At 47.2% G+C, this 7065-nt stretch overlaps 1 non-coding gene and 1 pseudogene across 1 annotated transcript; both read left to right on the forward strand.

The window, feature by feature from the left end:
• The first annotated feature begins 4299 nt into the window (after positions 1–4299).
• On the forward strand, positions 4300–4451 carry LOC120026523 (annotated as a pseudogene).
• Positions 4452–4742: 291 nt separating this feature from the next.
• LOC120026584 lies at positions 4743–4859 on the forward strand. Its single transcript, XR_005473156.1, has one exon. It is a non-coding gene; the product is annotated as a U5 spliceosomal RNA (small nuclear RNA).
• Positions 4860–7065: the final 2206 nt, after the last annotated feature.

Raw genomic sequence — 7065 nt, forward strand, 5'->3', positions numbered from 1 at the left:
GCAAACTCATCTTCCCGGGCTCTGCTATGAGTAAGTACTGTTTCTTCAAATAGTGGCAAGAGTTTGTGTTTGAAAATAATAGGATAAACCACCTGACTGATTCATGTAGCCGCATGAGATTGTAATTCTAGTATAAAATGTTGTTTTTTTCATTAGGTGTGTTTATCGAAGGATTCAAGAAGACCTGTGAAGGCCCCAATCCAAACTATAAGCTAAGAGAAAATTGTACCTCAAAGGTCAAGAGGGTGACACAATTTCTTAACTACATGGCGAAGAATGAGACCTACCAGTCCTCTCTCATTTTCCTGACAGACCATGACAAAATAAGGAAGTAAGCAGAGTTCTTTTTTATCTCTAGTCTCATAAGCATTAATTAACAATACAGTATTTGATTGTATGTTTTGTGTGTGTGTGTGTGTGTGTGTGTGTGTGTTTAGATGGGTTCTTCTGGAGGAATTGAACAAGGCAATCACCACAGTCAACCACTACACCTTGACTATTGGTGCATTTCTAAAATATTCTGAGGAGACCCCTCCACCTGGCTGCCGGCTGACCGTGAACCAGTGGAGGGGGATCAACCGGTTGATGAAGGGCATTAGCAGGTCCATGAGACGGCCAGTTTCCCTTCACCAGGTAAAGGTGAAGGACAACAAGGCAAGGTGGTGTCCAAGAAGAGCCTGCTGGAGTGCCAGTCTCTTGCCAAGGCAAAAATCCCTCAAGTGCTGAGTAAGTTTTTCTCAATCTGTGATGTCACTGTTTTTAAACACTTATAGACGTCAGAGGTGTATAGAGTCCCCCCCAGAGTGGGAAGCTGCCTTTTTTTATTTTCATGTTCCCACAGAAACATTGGAAGAAACAAGAACACAGAGGAATCAGTACCGGTTTTATGGGTACCTGTGTGCCTATTTTACCTCCATATATGGCCACAGACCAGGCCTGTATAAAAACATGTTGGTGAAAGAGGTGGAGGAGGCTAAATGTGACCAGTCTGGGGTGTATCTGATCAATGTAAGTCTATAAAATACAGCTGGCTGTGTTTGCCTGGTTGTTTATCTTTGGAAACAACTGCAGTCGCCGGAGCGTAATGTGTATTTGTGTTTTTTTTGTGTTCAATTTCTATTAGGTGGGGGAACACAAAACGAACAGAGAGTATGGCATGGTTCAGATGTCGCTGACAAAGGAGGAGTACAGTTGGTTTTCGGACTTCCTGAAATTCAAACACTGTCTCGGTACTTCTTTTTCAATTCCACGAACACGCAGATGAAGAACCTGCCTGCCTACCTGAGGGAGGTGTGGAAGGAGATGGGTCTGCCCGAATGTCCTTCCTTCACTGACCTGCGGACCTCCATTGTCACTCATGTAGGTCAGATTAGATAGGAATCTAATTATTGTAAGATCCTATTCCACTGTTGTCCGAAGTAATATCATATATTTGTGTGTGTGTGTGTGTGTGTGTGTGTGTGTCTTACAGGTAAAAAACATGCTCCCGAAAATTGACAGGGAAAGGGTGGCCAACTTCATGTGCCACAACATCCAGACGGCAGACAAATATTATGCCATGAATTTAAATCCGTCCCAAGCCAATGAAACCAGGGCACTCTTTGAGGCTGCATTGAAGGGGGAAGATAACAGTCGCCGCAGAGAACCAGCCCTCCACCTCAGGAAAAATAACGCAGAAGGTGAGAGAGGACGCCTCCCTCTCCGAGGGGAGCACCACCTCTGAAGAGACAAAGGTGATGTACCAGGAGTCTGGCACGTCCACCGGCAACTCGGAGGAGGAGGAAAAGGATGAAGATGAGGAACAGATGGCCAGACAACCTCCAGTAAGATCAGCTATTCTGACAGGACACATTCGATTATCAAAATGTACTTGTAAACTATGTAACAGTCAAGTGTGCATTTTGAGATATATCTAATTTCTTGTGTTTGCTCTGTCACCCTCAGGTGGAGATGGAAAACACCCCAAAGAGGAAGAAGAGGATCACCAGGTGCTGCATGGTGGTCGCCATCAGCCCCATGCGACTCTCACCCCTCAAAATGAAGATCAAGTCGCCCCACCACTCCCCCATTGTCACATTGAAAGGTATGCACAAACTGAACTCGAACAAATCCCGACTAAAAAATGCCATTGCCTCAAGGAGGTTAAAGCTGCAGGAGAAGCGAGGGAAGCCCTGATGCAGCTCGAAGGAACGCGAGCCGACCAACAACAGGACTTCCTCTACCGAATATTCCTATAGATTGTTATAGACTGTCACATTTTACACTCTGTTCTGATTTTGTTTGGTGTGGTTTTCTATTTTGGTGTGCTTGTTAAAATTTTAGAAGTGTAAAATGTGTGTAATTTAGTCTGTCTGTTCAATTTTCTATTTTGGTGTGATTGTTTATAATGTAAATGCTTGTTCTGTTTTATTAAATAACTATTTGAGTAATTCTTTGTGTTGTGCTTTTTTCAAGGTTTGTATTTAGTTTGTCACTTAATTTGAAAGTGTTGAACATTCACTGTCTTGTGTTATTGTCTGTGAAGGTTGGGAAAAATAATTTGGCTTTATTGGCATGGGAATCATATGTTTACATTGCCAAAGCAAATGAAGTAGATAATAAACAAAGTCTAGCTGTAGACTGTATATATTCTCCCCATAGGAATACATTGCCACATTGACTGCTCCTCTAAATTCAACCTGAAGCCTATGTGGGTTATGAATGCCTTATGAATCTGTCTTCAATGACAATCCATCGGGCCACTATGAGGTCTACCTGTGTTGATTCTAAGCTACCTGGACAAACCGGAAGTGGTTAAAATCACCCTAAAAGGTGTCCTGATATACATGACCTGCAATTTTGAAAATCACTGCATTCAACCCTATGTAGATCAGTCAATTCTTAACAACATTCTAAAGATTGATTCAATACATCGATTGACATGTTTCTACTGACTGTTATGGAACCTTTGGACATTGTCACGTTATAGTGGATGCGCTTTGTGACTTTGGAATTGTTTACCAAAAGCGCTAACCAAAGTAGCTAATTGGACATAAATAACGGACATTATCGAACAAATCAAGCATTTATTGTGGACCTGGGATTCCTAGGACTGCATTCTGATGAAGTTCATCAAAGGTAAGGAAACATTTATCATGTACTGGCCTGTCTCCTGGTAGCGCCTCCATGCTCTGGACACTACGCTGACAGACACAGCAAACCTTCTTGCCACAGCTCGCATTGATGTGCCATCCTGGATGAGCTACACTACCTGAGCCACTTGTGTGGGTTGTAGACTCCGTCTCATGCTACCACTAGAGTGAGAGCACCGCCAGCATTCAAAAGTGACCAAAACATCAGCCAGGAAGCATAGGAACTGAGAAGTGGTCTGTGGTCACCAACTGCAGAACCATTCCTTTATTGGGGGTGTCTTGCTAATTGCCTATAATTTCCACCTTTTGTCTATTCCATTTGCACAACAGCATGTGAAATTTATTGTCAATCAGTGTTGCTTCCTAAGTGGACAGTTTGATTTCACAGAAGTGTGATTGACTTGGAGTTACATTGTGTTGTTTAAGTGTTCCCTTTATTTTTTTGAGCAGTGTACATTTATGATGAGTATTTCTGTTGAAACGATGTGGCTATGCACTATCACTGGATGTTTTTGGAACTAGTGAATGTAACGCGCCAATGTAAACTCAGATTTTTTTATATAAATATGAACTTTATCAAACAAAACATGCATGTATTGTGTAACATGATGTCCTATGAGTGTCATCTGATGAAGATAATCAAAGGTTAGTGATTCATTTTATCTCTATTTGTGCTTTTTGTGACTGCTATCTTTCCCTGGAAAAATGGCTGTGCTTATTGTGGTTTGGTGTGACCTAACAATCGTTTGTAGTGCTTTCGCTGAAAAGCATATTTGAAATCGGACACTTTGGTGGTGTTAACAACAAGATTACCTTTAAAATGGTATAAAACACATGTATGTTTGAGGAATTTTAATTATGAGATTTCTGATTTTTAAATTTGGCGCCCTGCACTTTCACTGGCTGTTGTCATATCATCCCGTTAGCGGGATTGCAGCCATAAGAAGTTTTAAGACAGGGAGAGATTGGGGGGTGGAAGGGATAGTGAGGAGGGTGGAAGGAGATGAGGGGGGAGGATGAAGAGGGAGGAGAGGAAGTGGGGGCAGCACCCTGCCCGGGAGAGGTGGAAGGAGGGTTTAGGGCTGGGATTGATTTAGATATTTTACGGGGATAGATTAGGGACGGGGCGATAGGGAAAGGTAGTGGTTAGGTATGATGGGGAGGGAAGATGGTCCCCTGATTTTTGTTTTGGGGTTTCCCCTTTGTGTTGTAATTAAAAAATGCCACATTTTTTGAACAGGGAGTCGGAAATGGGGCTCGCTCCGTCCGCTCCGCGCATCGACCCGGTATTGCAGTACCTCCGGGAACGGTGCAACACATTTCTCCCGTTGTCAAGGGAAAAAAAATAGACAAAGCTATGTAAACAGCTAGCAGCAGCAGAAGAAAAGGAGAAACATCCAAACTGAAAGAAGGGCGAAGCGCCCTTCATGGGTTCCCCCGTTTCCCGCCATTTTACCCCCCCCCCCCCAAAAAAAAAACCTTGGCCAGGATAGTGTGTGTGTGTGAGACTTTTTACACACAGCCCTCGAAAACTTGGCAGAGTGGGTTTGGTGACCACCCGCGAGATCCCGGCCTAGAGTGCGTCTCAGGCCCTGACCTCTGACTTCCATATGACTCTGGTTTCTCTTCATTACGCACAAGCCTTTCTCCATTTACTAAAGACTTCCGTGGAGAGGAATACTTACGAGTTCAACGTATTTTTGGAGGGGCTTTGCTTCTGGCAGAGCCCGGTATATCTTGTTTCAAGAGAAATCGACAGAAATGACGCCGAGACTTTTTGCTCAGGCGTTCCACTTCAATCGAGCTGACCGACCAGTGTATTTTTCCACTCAAAGTAGTCGCTCGGGCAATTGAGTTCAAGCCCGATAACGACGACTGGCGTATTTGCCCGTCTTTGAACAAATAGTCGTCGCACTAGGCGTAAAGAGCTAGTGATTTAAAGACGCATTGGCGACTTAAAAAAAAAACACACCTGCCTGTCGCAGGGAAACGTTGGGTGGGGAGGAGCCAACTTATGCCAAACCGCTGAGGTCTGCCGAGACCCCCGGGTGCCCGGCGGGTGCAGGGGTCAGTTTATCGCTTCTCGGCCTTTTGGCTCAGATCAAGCTTGGTACCGAGGTGCCCCAGAGCTCGCTGAGTCAAAAGGTCAATGGTAGGAGGGCAGTAAAATTTTTGTTGGAATCATTGTTAGTTTTTCCCAACCATTTTCTTTTGATCAAGCGCGCCATTCTCCAGGAGGAAATGGCGTTGTAATACACCTAGCAGGTCGGTTCCCGGGATTGGATAGGAGAATACCGTTCGATTTGCATGGAAAAATAAAGACATGGAGCCATTTGGGAGAAAATCGTTTGGGAGAACAATCCTGATGGAAGTGTCGGAAGTGCCTGCAGGGGAACCCAATGGAAGCAGCTTTTGACGTGGCCTTTTACACGGAGGAAAAGCACGACGAGATAATGAAGAAGGTGAGGGAAGTGGGACAAGCAAGGCCGATGTGCTTTAATGAAGTATCTAGTCTGGCAAAGAACAGTTTTCGGGTGGTGACTGTTAACATGTACAATCCGCATGTCACGGACGAGGAGGTGAGGGCCTTTCTCATGAGATATATGGACAATGTCTCATCAGCGAGGCACCTCCGGGACTACCTGGGGTTTTGGAATGGAAGGAGAGGTTTCCAGGCCCTCAGGGAGGATCCAAAGGGATTGGGAGGTTTCCTTCATCTTCCTGCAATGTTCTCCCTTGGGGCTGACAGGGGGACGTTATTTTATGCCCGTCAGCCTCCATTCTGTAGGCGTTGTATGGCCTACGGCCACATCCTTGCCTCGTGCAGCACAAAAAGGTGTAGATTCTGTGGATCAGAGAAGCAGGAGGCAAAGGACTGTGACGAGCCTAAGGCGTGCCATGGGTGTGGCTCGTCAGCACACCTGTGGCGGGACTGCCCGGCTCGTCAGAGGTCATACGCAGCTGGAGGGGGAGCGGGCGGGGGATGGGGGAAGAAGAGGAGGTCCAGACACAAGCACAGAGAGAACAGCTGCTCAGAAGGAGGAGGATCCAAAAGCAGCAGAAGGAGGAGAGGAGGATCAAGGCAAGGGAGTGGAGGAGTCGGAGACGGTAACAACAGAGGGAGAGGGGGCTGAGGAGGAAATGGCAGCAGGAGAAGGAGCGAAGGAGGAGTGGGGAGATGGAGCGAAGGAGGAGTGGGGAGATGGAGCGAAGGAGGAGTGGGGAGATGGAGCGAAGGAGGAGTGGGGAGATGGAGCGAAGGAGGAGTGGGGAGATGGAGCGAAGGAGTGGGGAGATGGAGCGAAGGAGTGGGGAGATGGAGCGAAGGAGGAGTGGGGAGATGGAGCGAAGGAGGAGTGGGGAGATGGAGCGAAGGAGGAGTGGGGAGATGGAGCGAAGGAGGAGTGGGGAGATGGAGCGAAGGAGGAGTGGGGAGATGGAGCGAAGGAGGAGTGGGGAGATGGAGCGAAGGAGTGGGGAGATGGAGCGAAGGAGTGGGGAGATGGAGCGAAGGAGTGGGGAGATGGAGCGAAGGAGTGGGGAGATGGAGCGAAGGAGTGGGGAGATGGAGCGAAGGAGTGGGGAGATGGAGCGAAGGAGTGGGGAGATGGAGCGAAGGAGTGGGGAGATGGGGCGAAGGAGTGGGGAGATGGAGCGAAGGAGTGGGGAGATGGGGAGATGGAGCGAAGGAGTGGGGAGATGGAGCGAAGGAGTGGGGAGATGGAGCGAAGGAGTGGGGAGATGGAGCGAAGGAGTGGGGAGATGGAGCGAAGGAGTGGGGAGATGGAGCGAAGGAGTGGGGAGATGGAGCGAAGGAGTGGGGAGATGGAGCGAAGGAGTGGGGAGATAGCCTTATGTCAAGCGCCTTGGTGGAAGAGATGAGGGGGATGGTGGAGGAGCTGGCGGGGAGGGGGGCGATGTCTCCCCATTGGCG

The sequence above is a fragment of the Salvelinus namaycush genome, chromosome 31, assembly GCF_016432855.1.
Source record: "Salvelinus namaycush isolate Seneca chromosome 31, SaNama_1.0, whole genome shotgun sequence".
Taxonomy (NCBI): domain Eukaryota; kingdom Metazoa; phylum Chordata; class Actinopteri; order Salmoniformes; family Salmonidae; genus Salvelinus; species Salvelinus namaycush.